Source organism: Mercenaria mercenaria, chromosome 3 (genome assembly GCF_021730395.1).
Source record: "Mercenaria mercenaria strain notata chromosome 3, MADL_Memer_1, whole genome shotgun sequence".
Lineage (NCBI taxonomy): Eukaryota > Metazoa > Mollusca > Bivalvia > Venerida > Veneridae > Mercenaria > Mercenaria mercenaria.
The window spans coordinates 89622038-89639440 of record NC_069363.1 but is presented as its reverse complement, the minus strand read 5'-3'; the positions used below and the strand labels follow the sequence as shown (position 1 = coordinate 89639440).

Here is a 17403-nt window from a genome sequence, read left to right as displayed (position 1 = left end):
ACATTTAAAAAATGGAATAAAAATGTATATTTTTTATATATGATCTAATTGCATGATAGAACAACGTTTGTTTTCAATGTTCTGTCATCAGTGATGGAATAATGTTCAAAAGATGATCAACAACAAATAGTCCTACTTGTTGAAAGGGAAGGTAACTGTGTAACTTGATATTGGTTACTTAAGACAGTACTAGTTATCTCCCTTATCAATTTGCATATAAAGTGTCAGAATTGACCCCAACTTGACCTATAGTCTGTTTCATCTAGTAATCAGGAAATACTGATGTTCTTAAATATTTATTTAATTCTGTTCATATGAAATATAATGATTTATATAATGTTTAATGAATATAGTACAAGTATGTTAATGAAAGTGATAAATATGTGGTATTGCACTTTGTTGACAGTAAAAATTATAAATTTTATAAAAATAGACATTTTCATGAGATCATAACTACAATTCATTAAAAACATAAGTTCACCAAAAAACAGCCAACCAGTTTCTAGGAAAAGGCAATTTCATAGTTACAGATAAAATCAAAAAGTACTGGGCAAGAGGTCAAATATTGCCTTATAGTACTACTTCATAATGTTTGAATAATGCCAGTTCAAATCAAAGTACAACATTTTTTGAAATATGAAAGTTTTATGAAGGCTGATAAAAACCAGTAGCCTGTAATGTGATAAAAAACTGAAATACGAAACGTTTGACTAGTACAGTGGTTACATTACTGCAGTGTTTCTAAAGTAAACATGTCACTATCAAAGTTGACACTGGGAACATAAGGAAATTGTTCTGCAAGGTTTCGTGAAGACTAATACACCAAATATTTCTATGGTAAGAAAAGGGCAATAATTTTGTAAAAATGCCAAATGCAGTTAAGGGGCCAGTGCATTTAATGTCAAATTATTACATTTTGCAAGTGTAAGAAGTTTGATACATTTTTCATTAGCAAACTAGAAGGTGCTTTAGGTGTTTTTATGACAAAACATGTATCCAATCTTTGTATACCTTTAGCTATGGCGGCTATTTTGTGCACCAAAATGAAAGTGTCAGCAATATGCACAAATATGTTTGGTACTGATCACTCCTTTGAAGTTTCATCAAAATCTGTTAAGTAGTTTGACCTGTGAAAGCCGACAAGTTTTTTCTTTTTTTAGCTCTGGCTGCAATTTAGTGCAGCGAAATGGAACATGCAAGCGATATGCACAACTCTATGCTTGGTAATGATCAGTCCTGTGTAGTTTCATCGAAATCTGGCCAGCAGCTTGTCCTGTAAAAGCTGGACAGGCTTAATGCGGAAAGACGGAGGAGAAGGCAAAAACAATACGTCTCCCCACCTTTGGATGAAACATAATTCTGAGACAAAAGCTTACATACAATACTTTACAAAATCGGGATGCTAAAAAATGGATGTGCAATACCTCTACCTATTCTTCAGTGAAATTAAAAAGGACAAAACACAAGTAATATGGAGGAGTTATTGACCATGATACTTATGATAAACAAATGTTTTAAGACTGAAGAAAATGCATTGAGTAGTTTAAAAATTTACACTGCTGTTTTAGTTAAATATAAATAAACTTTGTCATACTAAAATGATATTGCAATTATAATGACTAATCACTTTTTAGATTTATGAAGGAGAAAAACAATTTATGCTAACCTTAAACTTACACCTTCAAAAGCAAAAATTATCAAACGTTTTACTGTGGTATTGCATGAAATTAATTTTTGTCACCATATAAATAATCAGTGATTTTAATAATACTGATCACTATGATCTTAAGTTTGATTTGTGATTTGATTATCTGTGCTATAAACTGAGACAAAACAGTATTGATACACTACAAGACATAGTATTTTGAAAATTATAACAGTGTAATGTTTACATAATTCTCAGAGTTTCTGAATCACATTTACATGCACGGCTGTACAGGACTTGCTGCTCTCTACATGTGTGTCCTACAATAACAGTAAATATGTAACAAAATTGATCCAGTAGGCTCCTCTATACTAAACTGTGCAAGTTTCAGACACGGATCTTGAACTATAGCTGAATGGTGACACTGAAGATTTCACAGGTATATCTGAAGAAACAAATACATAATGTAGTAACTCTATATTCGAGATGTCTGCAGCTATTTAATATTCAAAATATGTATATTTCTGAATATAAGGTAGAATAAAAGTCAAACTGTTTCTGGACTAATAAAACTTCGATATATCTTATGCATAAGAGCCATTTTAGTAGAATATATCAAGAGGCCAATAGTGACCGTAAGTCACTCACTTGACCTTTACTATTTGATCTAAAATATATGTATGGCACACAGAAAAATTAATAGTAACATTAGTGTTTGATATAAAAAAAAATGCAACAGTTAAAGTGCCCCCATTTTAACATATTTGAATAAAGACCTTTGAGCCAAGTTTAATAAAGATCCGCCAAGCAATTAAAGAGGAAAAGTCATATAAATATATTTCCAACTATAGATCTACATGAAAGCAATACTGCAACATTCAAATCCCTTTTTATAGAAAGAGGAAGGTTATGCTTGCCAAAGATTTTCACAAGGGTATACATCTAACTAAATGTTTACCAACGAAAAAACTGCAGAGATAACCCATGGGATATTTTTCAGGCCAATATTCATACTTATCAAACGATAATACAATTTTCGAATTCCTTTCTCAAATGGCTTTCCTATATTTGTTTTTCTTGTTACCAGTTCCCTTTGAACTAGTGACATGCAGTGTGCACTCTGCATTTTAACAACTGGTGTTAATTTTATGAAAACCCTTTAAAAAGTTTAGAAGATACGAAGTGGACAGATAGACATGTGTGACTCCAATATAGCCTGCATATATTTTGTATTTTGAAATATTATGATGGCAGGCTATATTTTATACTATATCTTAAATTCCTTTGAAAATAACACACATTATACCTGACATTTCATATTTTATATCTTACATTCACCTTTTTAAGCTTAAAACGATAGAATTGTGTTTACCTTTTGAATTAATTTCAGGAGAAAATTGTAAGATATTTGGAAAGTTACATTCATAAGTCTGTAATTATTTGGTACTGTATCATTTCTTACTGCAAGTGTGAAGTTTATATCATACTTGACCATTGGTCTCATGGGAAAAAACTTTACACAAGCCTCTTGAAGTGATATTTACCAAATCAATAACTGAATTACATTGTAACTATTTGAATATTGTAAACAATTACCTGAAGGTATCAATATCTGTGTTTAATTAAACCATACAGATCAACACTGGCATTCTCATCATATGAATCCACAGAACATTTTACACTGAAATAAAGAAACAACTTCCTACAAATTTTGTACTTCAATTACTGAAAAATACAGACTTTACATTAAATTAGGACTCTTATCCATTGAAAACATCAAGTGACAGATATCAAGAAAACATTGCATTAACAAGATATTTTAACAAAATGGTTATTGCTATTGTGTGTTTAAAAACTTTGAAACATGGACAGTGGCTGGCAATAGTAGACCTTTTATCCCTGTATCATCTGAAGGGCTAAGATTTAAGAAGTCTGAATAGATATCTTTACCTAAATCAAAAGTTCTTAATTCAAAATGGTTGCTGTACAATCCTACATGAAACTTACATAAAATCATTTTAATTACATTTACACTGTGTATCTGTTAAATGTTTAGGGGAATGTAATTTTAATAACTGGCATTACATTTCCTTCTACATGTTAAACTTATTAAAGATTTTCATCCGTACATCATTGTACCACTAGACCATCTTCCACTTCTGTCAACCTGATTAGACATGTAGGACACCCTGAAATATATAAATAATAAAATCTGTGAAAAGACTCATCATGCAAAAAACATAACACCATCTTTATAAAATCACCTTAACACCTTGATCTTAAAAAAATATTATTATTTCAAATTATTATTTTCCATAAAAATATAATGTATCCCATCCATAATCATTACATGACTCCTTATTTAATTTACCAGTTCATAGTTTGGAATGGCTCCCAGCCTAAATTCAGAAGTTGAAGAAAAACAAATTATGAAAGTTTATTTATGGTGTCATTTAAAAGAATGGCCTGCCTGTTAATTGTCAACTGTTTGCTCTTTTGAATACTAATAGGCTCTCAAATGCTGCCTTATATAGATCAATGGTCAATAGTTTGTGTTGTTATAAATTTGATGTCACTGACTTGTGTTTTCTCAACATCATAAAGAGAGATAAAACTACATGTAAATTGTAAAACATTGTATGTGATACCCTTCTATCCTGTATAAATTGCCTTTAAAAATAAACTACATACTATTAGAAGCATTATCCCATTGTTCTGACTGCCCCTGCTCTAAGTAACTTTTCAAGCTTCTGCAGCCACTGTAATGTGTCATTTGTTGGCTTGTACTTCTGTCTGAAATGCGTGAATTATAATATTTCAATAACTAATAATAAATATACAATGTTATTCTATTCCTACAATTTGCAACAGTTTATTTTGAAAATTCATTTTAGCTCAGTTACATTCTGTTTTGACTACAGCTAAAATACATAGAACAGACTATAAGCTATTATAAGGTCAAAGGTCATTCTAAATGGAAAAATCGGTAAACTAAGGCCCAGTTAATCGCAGATGCTTTAAATAAGCTGTCATTTCACACACTAATTTGCTATAGGATTATGTATTTACAAACAAAAAACAAGAAAAAACAAATTAACAGAAAGAACATATTTGGGCAATTTAAAAGCGACAATGAAAGTGAAAGTAGAAAGTCAATACTTTCTTATCGACTTTTCTTTCATAATTTCCATTTAAAGTGTAAAAGTTTACTTTCATACTGTATTGAATAATCCATAAACATTATACTTACCGTTTAAATGCATGAAAAATCCCCATGGAACTTAATAATTTGTTGATAACCTCTCAGTTTTCAGCTGTTTTCACGTGAAATACGAAACCGGTGTTGACATAAATGTTCTACTTCCGGCAGTATTCGATTGCGTAAAACGGCTCTAATACTATGTCTACATGTATTTAGAAAATTGACAGTGGACATGCGCAGTGAACTATTTCCTTTTATTGCATACAGTATTCTATTGTAAATAATGTTCAATCTCTCGGACCATTCAATCACTGTTCAACACCAGTTAGGGCCTCCATGCCCGAGTGGTTAAGGTCGCTGATTTGAAATCACTTGCCCCTCATCGATGTGGGTTCGAGCCTCTCGGGGCATTGGATTCTCCATGTGAGGAAGCCATCCAGCTGGCTTACGGAAAGTCGGTGGTTCTACCCAGGTGCCAGCTCGTGATGAAATAATGCACGGAGGTGCACATGGGGTCTTCCTCCACCATCAAAGCTGGAAAGTCGCCATATGACCTATAATTGTGTCGGTGCGATGTTAAATCCAACAAAAACAAAAAACTGTTCAACACCAAGATTGTAGCGTTCAAATTATACTCCTTGCATGCATTACTGATTCCCACATCTTTTGTACAAGTCTACAATTTCTAATTTCTTTTCCCTAGAATAAGATTTGCGTTTAAGGCATTTTATCTATATTGTTTTCACAGATTTACACTAGAATGTCAAACTGTAATGACAACGCAAACAACTTTTCTGGTTTTTTATTTTCATTTACTGAAAACATTTTCTATTAAAAAAGCATGATTATCGTAAACGATTAATGTTGACGTTAAAATCTTTTAACACCCATCTGCTATTCAACAGGTAAGAACACTTACCTGTATTCATGATAAACAATTATCACGGTATAATACCGTTAATTACGTCTTTTTGCTGCATCTGTTGTTTTTTTAACAGTATTCGGATATGCGCCTAATTCCGAGACAAAATTACGGTAAGGGCATGACATTCGCTTATCATCTCATACGGTCGTATGCGCTTATTTTTGATATGCGCGTATATTCGAATATGCGCTTATTTACCAGATTTTACAGTAACTTTTTTAACATATCAACAATTTCGAAAAAAAACAACAATACATCAGGAAGTTTTATTAATTGTTCCGGGGTTATTTTCTTTGTTGTTGAAATCGTTGAAAAATCAGGAAGTTTTATTGTTCTTGCTTATCGTTTTGTTCCGCTGGTTAAACTTAAAAAGCCGATCATTTCTATTGGCTAAACGTCTTTCATATTTCAATTTGTTCTCCATGAAGTTTTAATAACTTTAACTGAACATGAATTAAACACATTTAGGTGAAATAGTGAAAAGGCATTTACCTCTTGTAATTTTTTAAACCTGAAATCTGGATTAAACTGCTGAGGTAATTTTAGTTAACTTATATACTGAAGATAAAGGAATTTCTGACCGGTAATCAGTCTCATACTGTTCATCCTCAATTGCATGTTGTTGTTGTTTTGTTGTTGTTTTTTTTTTGGTGGGGGGGGCTGTTGTTGTTGTTTTGTTGTTGTTAATTTTAGCTCACCTGTCACGTGGTGACAGGGTGAGCTTTCATGATCGCCAGTCGTCCGTCGTCCGCCCGTCCGTCGTCCGTCCACAAGTTCTTGTGAACACGATAACGGCCACATTTTGCAATCAATAATAATCAAACTTGCACACACCCTGTATTGGCATAATATCTCGATTCTTTTCGAAAACTGGCCAGATCCCATCTTGGGTTCAAGAGTTATGGCCCCTTAAAGGGCCAAAATTTGCTATTTTTTGGCTTGTGAACACGAAAGAGACCACATTTTGCAATCAGCTTTAATTAAACTTGCACACAACGTGTATTGGCATAATATCTCGGTTCTGTTTGAATACTGGCCAGATCCAATTATGGGTTCCAGAATATTTGCCCTTTAAAGGGCCAAAATTTGTTACTTTTGGCTTGTAAACACGATAGAGACCACATTTTGCAATCAACTTTAATCAAACTTGCATACAACTTGTATTGGCATTAATATCTCGATTCCATTCGAAAACTGGCCAGATCCCGTCATGGGTTCCAGAGTTATGGTCCCTTAAAGGGTCACAATTCGCTATTTTTGGCTTTTGAACACGATAGAGCCCACATTTTGCAATCAGCTTTAATCAAACTTGCACACAACGTGTATTGGCATAATATCTCGGTTCCTTTTGCAAACTGGCCAGATCCTATCTTGGGTACCAGAGTTATGGTTCCTTAAATCCAATTATAGGTTCCGGAGTTACGGGCTCCTGATTGGATCTTGAAACTGATTTTCAGTGACCTTGAATGTGACCTACTGACCCAATTTCTTGTTTTTAAGATACAGCTTTTAAATGTGGATGACATGTACAGCTTTGCACGCCAATCTTTAAACTGACTCAGTGTGACCTACTGACCTACTTTCTTGTTTTTTAAGCTACAGCAAAAAGATTTGGATAACCTGTTTATTTCAAAAGTAATCTTGCATAATCTTTACCTTGACCCACTCTCCTATATATATATATTTTTTAAAGCTTTTGCTAAGAAATTTGTTCAAGCAAGCAACTCTACTCAGGTGAGCGATATAGGGCCATCATGGCCGTCTTGTTAAATTACTGACGTGATATAACTTCTCGTGAAATACATAAACTATGTGGGTGTGTGTTCGGGTTTAAATCTTTTTCAACATTTTTATTGTCATGTGAACGACAGTGTCTACTTGTAGCGGTGAGCACAGTGCACAACGTAATAGTGCTGCCTCACTGGAGTTTCAGGGATCGAACCTATGACCTCCTGCATTCGAAGTGGGCGCTGTACCACTAGGCTACCGAGCCGGCATATTTCTAGTCATTGATTATGTGATGGTATGTATTTGTAAATATCCAATGCATGTGTTGCCGGTGATGTACTTTTTTTGTACATGTTACAATAAACTATATGTTCTAACGGAACATCGTAGTTTTTCAAAACATCACCAAGAATTGAAGATTTTTTAAATGACTACACTTAAAAATGTTCCTATGCCCTTAATTGTGAAGTTAGAAGTTTGGATCCGGTTCGTGGAAAACATCGATATCATATGAAAATTATTTTTTTTCAAGTTATATAATCGTAACAGAGCTCATGTAACAGACATACATTATGAGCATTTGATTCAAATTGACCTTTCCCCCTTTGAATAATAAGTGGAGCTGCCCAAACTCAATGATGGTCCAGTCTATTTTGGAAATTTAGCGGGGTAAATGTTAAAATATCTTGCCATCTGGTAGTACGTTGGCATTGGTATCTAATGTAGTAACACATACTTTAGATTAGATTGCAAATTTTATGCTACAAAATGAAGACACAAATATCAGATATTCATCTTCGCAAGAATAAATATTTAGCCATAACACAGCATTAAAAAATAAAAACAAGAGCTCCGCCAAGGGTGGGGGAGGGGGCAATATATGCCCGAATGGTTCTATCCTATCAAAGGAGTACGGAAGCAAAATATAAAGAAAAAGGAAAATTTAAAGATATTTTTTTCTTTTTTCGGGGGTGGGGGGGGGAGGTTGCGGGCAGTGGGAGTTGTGAGTGGGGGAGCAGGGCGTGCGTGCGTGCGTGCGTGCGTGCGTGCGTGCAGTGACGAGATACTAAAGGGCAAGTCAATACATTTTAATGTTTTAAGTTATGCTCTGGTTCATGACTCTTCACATCGCCACCTACCTACATTCCAAATACTAAAGGCGTACATTTATTAGCGCGGCAAAAAATTAGCGCAAACGCATTTTTTGGTGAAATATCTAATTAATGCTTGGACGTGAATTAGCGCTTTCGCGAGACCGCTAATTTCTAATTTTAGCGCTGTCCGAGATGAGGCTCTCAGAGATTTACGGAGATTCACGAAGCTTTTTGGAAATAAACTTAACCGTCGGCAATTTTTATGTAATGTGTTTCAGCCAAACATCGACACGACAAAACATCGACGCGACAATTGATTGATGCGACAAAAGATCGACATGTCGCATAGTGTCGTGTCGGCGTTTTGTCGCATTAATGGTGGAAAATAATTTTGATCATACGATTATCAAACGATCATGATTTTGATCATACGATTATCATTCATAAGCATTTACGTGCTCTAAATGCCCTAAATTATCCGAGTATTGAACATCTTTACAATAAATTGACCGGAAATAATTTTATGATCATAATTCATAATTTTGATCATACGATTATAATTTATAAGTATTTACGTTCTTGTAGAATTAGTCTAAGAGCACGTTTAATCGAACGATGAAATGCTCCAAGTATTGACTTTCTTTATCGTCACAATAGAATGAATATAATTGAATACATGTACAAAAAAAGTAAAAACACTTTCATCTTCGTCCATAGTGATGGAGATCGTTACTTCATAAAAAGGAAAGTTACAACTTGTGTTTGATGGATATATTTTTAATAAGGACAGAAGTCGTTAGGATAAAGTAGTAAAAACATATTGGCGATGTCTCATACAAGAATGTTCAGGTCGAGCTGTAACCATCGGGGAACCACCGAATACCGAAGATGCCCGAAAAACAAAGCGCTACACCATCATAGAGGCTCTTAGAATTACCAATATCTAATAAACAAACTGAAAAAGAAAGCAAGAACTTACTCTGGGAGTAAATCATAGTGGCAATAAGTACGTTATTATTGTAATTTTTTACATGCGATCTGTTTCAGGCCTGCACCACCATAAATAACCGAGCGAGTATTAATATTTTAAATGTGTATTATATATTTTTGGATTAAATTGATCATAAACATTAAAATACATAGACGATCTTTTCTGAATATGTAATATTTTAATAAGTATACTAACTGAATTACATCTGCTGAAAGTTTTTACCTGTGAGATTCGTGTTCATGGACTGAAATAAAAATATTGCACACTTTGCGCTAAACAAGCTATCAAAGAACAATAAGTGAAGGCAAAAAACAAAATTAAAAAGGTATATATATATATAACTGCACTTGAAAAAAGACAACGTCGATTATTATGAAATGAATACCTTCCTAGGAGAAAAAAACAGGTGTTATTACGCCATGACAAGGTCCAAATTTTAGTTCAAGTTACTTGAAGGTTATCTATCCATCATGATATGATGATCAAAATTAACGACGTTTGAGACAAAGTGAAATTCTAAAGTTTAACTACAGTAAGTATTCGGTGGTTATTTTTTGACAACACGTAAAAACGGTTATGGCTTTCATTTATAACAATAACTCTTAGGCTAATGTTTCCCTCTAAATAATCAAATAGTTACATTTTTTATCTGAGCAAGATGTGTGTCTGCGCTAATAATAATCTGGAAATTAAATATATTTGAATTCAGGATTTGCTATTAGCGCAGAACTGACACCCCGCGCGGGTTACAGAATTAAAATTACATTTGTCATTGCAAAAGCTACAACTTTAGTCTGTAACCATAAAACAAAGTTAAATTTAGCATGGTTTATGAAAGATATTCAAGTAATCAGGATCATTTCCAGATTTTTTATTAGCGCAGGGCCGACATCCCGCGCAGGATACAGATGTAACAAATATTCTTTTGGCAAAAGCTACAATTTCAGCCTGTAAAACAATGATAAAGTTAGCATGGTTTATGAAAGATATCCAAGTTATCAGGATTATTTCCAGATATTTTATTAGCGCAGGGCAAACACATCTTGCGTAGATAACAAATGTAATATTTCGTTCTCGTTATGAAGGAAATCGCGCTTCTTTCTACTTTTTTCTACCCCGAAAACATTTTTTATGAAGTTACATAAATAGTATCTTTTAGAATTGAAATATGTTTGAAATATCGGCGTCAGTTCAGAATTCGCTATTAGCGCAGGAACAACATTCCGCGCAGGCTACGAATGAAACATTATATTCAGATTTTCAAAAGCTACATTTTTAGATTGTAATCGAAAAACGAAGTAAAAATTAAAATGGTTTATAAAAGATATTCAAGTTATTGGAGTAATTTTCAGAGTTCTATTAACGCAGGACATACATCTTGCGCACCTACAAAATGTAAAATTTCGTTCACATTTTGACGAAACTTATCAGTTATTCTATCTGTCTCACTATAAAACATTACAAAAATGATATAAGTATAAAAAATCTGTAAGAATCGTCTTTTAATTCTGCTTATTTTTGTTTTATTTTCAATCTTGGCCATGTCAAGAGATATGCTCACGTTGGTAAAAAAGAATTGCGCTTTTTCAATATGATGAAAAAAAAGCGATATGGTGAATTGTGGTAAGTGTGTGGCAATTCAGTCTTTTATGTAAGTCTCCTTTATGTTCTATATCCGGTATAAAATGACTGCGTGTGATCGAATGAAGTGAAAATACTTTAGTTGTAAAAAGAATAGAGAGGACGTTGTGGCTATCAGAAGGAAATCACACATTCACGCATGTTTGAGTTTTATTGCATAATGTATCATACTGCAGATATTGAAACCTGGTGACCGACTCTCATGAATTTACTGATGTTGAAATAAATTTATGACACATTTTTAAAACCAAGATTTGCAATATCAGTCTGTAATTGATAAACAATGTAAAACTTAGCATGGTTTATGGCAGTTATTCATATTATCAGAGTAATTTCATGATTTTCTATTAGCGCAGGAAACATCTTGCGCAGCAACAAAAATTCGTTCACGTTCTGGCGAAAATTACTCTTTTGTACTACAAAACATTAAAAAATATCAATACGCTCTGTAAGAAATGATCAATATATATTTGAAATATCGGTGTCATTTCAGGATTTGATATTAGCGCTGGATCAACATCCCGCACAGGCTACGGTGTTTAAAAGTTAAAAAAAATATAAAAAAACTTGTGTTATTAAATATACTTTGGATATTTTGTATCATTTTAACGTTTTTTAACACCTATGACAAATGACTCTTAATACCGTCGTCAACAGAAATTTTAGTCCATAAACTACCAGGGACGTGAGCATCTCATTGAAATTACCGCATAAATACGCTCATTTACTTTAAAAAATGTTTTTCTTGTTCTTTACAAATTAAGCGCAGTCAGTTCACACCTTTACGCGTGCCTGATCACCGTCAGTTTTAAAATTAAACAGTTTTATGTAGGCCTACAAGTCTAACCCTCTAATGATATTCAATTTTATCGGGAGATATCATCCATATGTTAAAAGCGCAGACTCATTTACCAAACGCGCAAGACAGTTACCCTGCGCATATAAGAAATATATAAGGTTGCCCGATTTACAAATCGTTGCGCAGATAACAAATTGGTTATTTGCGCTGCGCGATTTACCAAATGCGCAGATTGGCTATATGCGCGTAACATATATAGTTCAACAACTTATGAATGACAAATACATCGGTTTTAACGGTACAATGAAAACCAATCTATTTATATAAAGTTTGCTATGATCAAAGGACATCGCATAACTTGAGTCGATACTCACATATATATAATCCACTAAATAGACGTTTTGTTGTTTTGCCAATATTTAAACCTCACCGAAATAATGTCTTTAATTTTGCAGAGTAAGGAAACGTATATCATTTTTGTCATACTTCAATTAATTTGAATGAATTTAAACCATATTGCTAACTTTTTTTCATTATTGACTAAATTACAATTATCTTACGAATATGAACATACAGAAATGCAGAAATGAGCTGTTTTCTGTGACATAGAATAATATTATTTGACAAGAAACTTGTCTAGTATGTCCTAGTATGTCCAAACTAAGCTCTTTGTCATCAAAATTGAGTCCCCTCAAATCGTACCCAACGGACATGAGCTATCACAATATAACGTTACCATAATGTTAAGTATCATAATATACAACGAACAACATTTCAATGAATGATAGTTTAATTTGTTGTAAGCGACTTGGTTGTCAACTGAACATGTACAAAACATTCGTATATAATCATCATAAATATAAATACAACATTATGCATATTATTCGAAAATAAATTGACGAATATTTTTCATTTCACTCATAATATTAAGTTAACTATAATCAACAGGTTATTTTATGTACCCAATGAAAATAATACCATGAAATTACATTCACTTCTCGTATACACTGAACCGATTTTCAAAATCCAAGTGATTTTCTATATAGCTAATCGACATACAATTATCGCGCCTCGAAATCCGTTCAGTGTATAATATTTATATACAAAATGGAACACGCACATTTAAAGTATTAAAACTTAATATTAAAAATTTTCTACGGACATGTTGACAGTCGAGTGACCAAGCGCTGAAGTGAACTAACCACTCCGCAATGTGAGAAAATCGTGCTCAACAGAGCGCGAAATAGCGCCCCGCAGTGGTCCGTCAGGAACAATACGAGGGGAAACAATTCTTTTCTAATTCACTACGTTTAAGCGAAAAGAATTATATTCCCCTCAAATCGTACCCAATGGACATGAGCTATCACAATATAACGTTACCATAATGTTAAGTATCATAATATAAAACGAACAACATTTCAATGAATAATAGTTTAATTTGTTGTAAGCGGCTTGGTTGTCAACTGAACCTAAAGAACGGGAAAACCTAGGTTAAATAGACTAGAGAAATATAATACTTAATTCAAGAATTAATGATCTACTTGCTTAAATGTGATGTACGTGTTCCTTAAAAACATAAAACATGACAACACAATAGATCTACTAAATAATTCAAATGTTCATAAGCCCAGACATTGCGAAACAATAAGACGTTCCTCCAAATTGTCTTTAACATAACCGTCTTTTGCTTGTTCGCTGGTCCAACGACCGTGTCTTTTAAAAATTCTGTCCTTAACACCCTTGTTTGCAGCGGCAGTGGCGCCACCTGAACGTAATGAATGTAAGCAAAATTTTGATATGTCTATAACATGTGAAGCAAGAGCATTTTTAAAAATATCCCTCAAGGTACTGTATGACATAGGCTTGTTAACTTTCCTGCACTTAAAACCTGTTTTTGTAGCACTCAAATTGCAAAATATAAAATTATCTGAATTCATTTCGAAATTTGCCCATTCAAGATATTTTAAAGTGTTTATAACTGGACACAAGGATATTCCTGTTTTAGCAATAATGCTCCATGCACCGTCTCTGTATTGATCTGTCTTACTAGATTCAATAAATATTTCCAAATGAGTATCGCGAAAAACTAAATCATTTCTTTTTATTTTCAACAGTTCAGAACTTCTTAAAAATCCAGCAAATGATAACAATAAAGCACATATTGTTCCCTGAGACATGATATTACCATGCGTATATAAACTCTTATAAACTGAAGAAAGAAGATCTACGGTTACAGGCTCTTTCTTTACGACAGGCCTAGCAAGTAAACGCTTTGCTGCCTGTAATACATTATAAACTAATGAAGAATTAGTAGGAGAACTTAAACCATAAATTTCGTGAACCCACTTTATAGCGTAATAAGATTGTTCAATCGGTTTTGCCGAAGAAGCACTTTGCATTAATGAAGTTAGATAAATGGATACCGGTAATGCCCTGGCGGGCAAAATGTCCCCACTACCAAGACTATTTGAAAAAGCCCACTTTTTCCATCTGTTAAACGCGCTGTTGTAACCTTTACACGTACTATCAGCTCTGGAATGTTGTAATATCTCCGGCAGTAGGGTCACTTTGTCCACCAGAACATCCGGCAATGCTTCAATTTCGTTCTTGTGACACTGTAAAAATAAACGTGTTACATAATTTTAAATTATATGTTTCAACATTTTTCTAGTAACTTAATATTGTACATTATGGTACATGTATATAAAATCAACCATTACGATATAAGTAACCTTTAACATTGTAACAAAACAGTTATAGCTTAACACCGAAACAAAAGATGTCTATAACATAAGAAAAAGATTCACTATTTTTCTATTTCTTATTTGATTAAATTTACAAACTTTTATAATTTATTTTAATGTATAAATGACAACCCAGCATAGTACCAAGGCTATTATCAAACTATTCTCATGGCTGCAAAGCCAAGCTATTCTCATGGCTGCAAAGCCAGGCTAGTCTCATGGCTGCAAAGCCAAAATATGATCACGGCTACAAAATCAGGCTATTATCATGGCTGCAAATACAACCTTTTAAAGGGAAAGGGGGATAAATCGTAATTGTTAAGTAACTTGTTATTCCAGAATTAATTCCCCGTATTATAACTAAACCGGATAGCCAGCATATTAAAACACAAATCTTTATTCCCGAAAATTCCTTTGCCATTTTTACAACAGTTATAAAATTCCTTTTTTGTTGGCAAATACATCCATTCAAGAATATGGTTCGTAAAAAACCCATTTGGACATAAAATTGGCCAGTAATTAGCAGAAGTCCAGTGGGGAAAAATAAGAACACCTTGAACTTTGTCTGTCACCATTTTCTTAAGTACTCTATGAACTAATGATATAGGTGGAACAAAAAGTCCGAACTTTTCGGACCAATCTTCTGTGAATGCGTCTATACCGCTTGAATTAATATTCCAAAATCTAGAATAAAAAACTGGCAATTTAGCATTGTGATCGGAAGCGAACCAGTCAACTTCTAGCGGGCCCCATTTACTCTGTACTAAATCCAAAATGGTATAAGAAATACCCCAGTCATCAAAGTCGCAAATATTAGAAAGAAAATCTGCTTTTTCGTTCTCTAACCTAGGTATCCATTCAATATCAATGATAGTCGAATTATTTACGCAAAATTTGTATATGTCTAAAGCTATAGTCTGCAAATCGTCAACCATCGAACCTTTGCCTACGATTTTGCTCACTGACTGGTTGTCTGTAAACCATTTAACTCTTTGATACCGTAGCAAATGATCTAAAGATTTCAAAACTCTGTAAACTGCCATGAGTTCTCTCCATGTGGAGGACCGTAAAGACTCCACCGGTGACCACACACCGTGTGCTACATTATTATATGCACTTACTTCGTAACCACTTGACCAACAAAACTAGCCAGCGATCGAACATGGACTCTGCTATGTTTCACAATGCTATGTGACAAATTATCCAATGTCTTTAGACATTTGTCAATTCTAGTTTGAGGTACGGATATCATTCCATATACCGAATCAAAATCATTTCCTAGGAATTGTAAATGTTGTACTGGTACCCAAATGCATTTTTCTGACTTGGGAACAAACCCTGAAAGAATGAGGTCCTGTTTGACTGAAACCCCAAGAGATAAAGTACGTTCGTAACTAGAATCGCACCCAAAACCATCGTCTAGAAACATAAGTACTTTTTTACCTTCTGCTCTCCACTTTGAAATTAATGGTCTTGTAACCTTGCTGAATATATAAGGACTTGTTGATAGTCCGAATGGTAATACTAAAAATTTATAATACTTGGTAATTCCGTTTTCGTCTTTCCATGAAAAACCCAAAAATTTAGTATGTGATGAAAAAATTTCAATGAAATGATAAGCTGAATGTATATCAAATTTAATCATCCAAAAGTTTTTATCCAAAAAAGATAACGCTACTTTGATATCTTCGTACCTGAAATACTGTTTCCATAAATGTTTATTTACTACTCTAAGGTCAAGGATCAGACGTTTCTTACCGTTATCTCGGACTGAAACCGTGAGCGGATTAACTATGTAAGGAATGCAGTCACATTGCTCGACTAAATTTCTATCCAATAATTCTGATATAGCTTCACTTACAAAATCGCTGTTGTTTAAAGCAGATTTATTGTTACATAAAAATGAAGACGCGGGTTCTGAATAGAAAGGTATTTTATAGCCTTGAAAAATAGTATCAAGTATAAAATTACTTACACCTATAGATTGCCAAAAAGATAGATTATCTCTCAAACGACCTCTAACCAAAATGTCTTTTTGTCCAGATTCATATTCAAAATAGTCTTTTGTCAATTTTGAAGCAGCATTTTTACGGAAACTAACAGAATGTGAAAAATACTCATCTTCCATAGTGTAATCTTGATAATCTCTACTTTTTGGCGGGAACCTGACCGGATCTGTCGCTGTCGAACCCTGTAGCGGCATAGGGACATGATCGTCGGAAGTGTTCGAAGGAGCCACATGAAAAGCATGAGCCGTAGGCGACTGGTCTAGCTGAGAAGTTGCCGGAGCCTCGAAAAAACCTTCCTCTCCTTGTTGGAAATGTTGAAATATTCCCTTCTGGTGTGTAGTTACGAAAAGCAGAAGGATAGTTGAACAAAGCACCAGAAGTAACAGTAGCTGGAGTTGCTTTACGTGCTGACTGCAAACGTTTGACCGACTTTGATTTCCGTTTCTTGAGAGCCTGATTTTCGGCCTTGCGTAGTTTAGATTCGTCTTCGGAATCGCTAGCCAGTGGGTTAGAAGTGTAGCAATTGACTGTGTCCCAGCCTCCCTCAGAGCTGTCGGCGATACGAATAAGTTTCTGGCGTTTGGCGACATTTTCCAATGCCACATTTAGAACTTCTCGGCAATAT

At 33.9% G+C, this 17403-nt stretch overlaps 1 long non-coding RNA gene across 1 annotated transcript; it reads right to left on the bottom strand.

Annotated features, from left to right (window-relative positions):
* Positions 1-283: 283 nt before the first annotated feature.
* On the bottom strand, positions 284-5550 carry LOC123524109 (uncharacterized). Its single transcript, XR_008370345.1, has 4 exons — positions 4896-5550; positions 4337-4438; positions 3242-3834; positions 284-2090 (listed from the first exon to the last, which is right to left on the bottom strand). It is a non-coding gene; the product is annotated as an uncharacterized LOC123524109 (long non-coding RNA).
* Positions 5551-17403: the final 11853 nt, after the last annotated feature.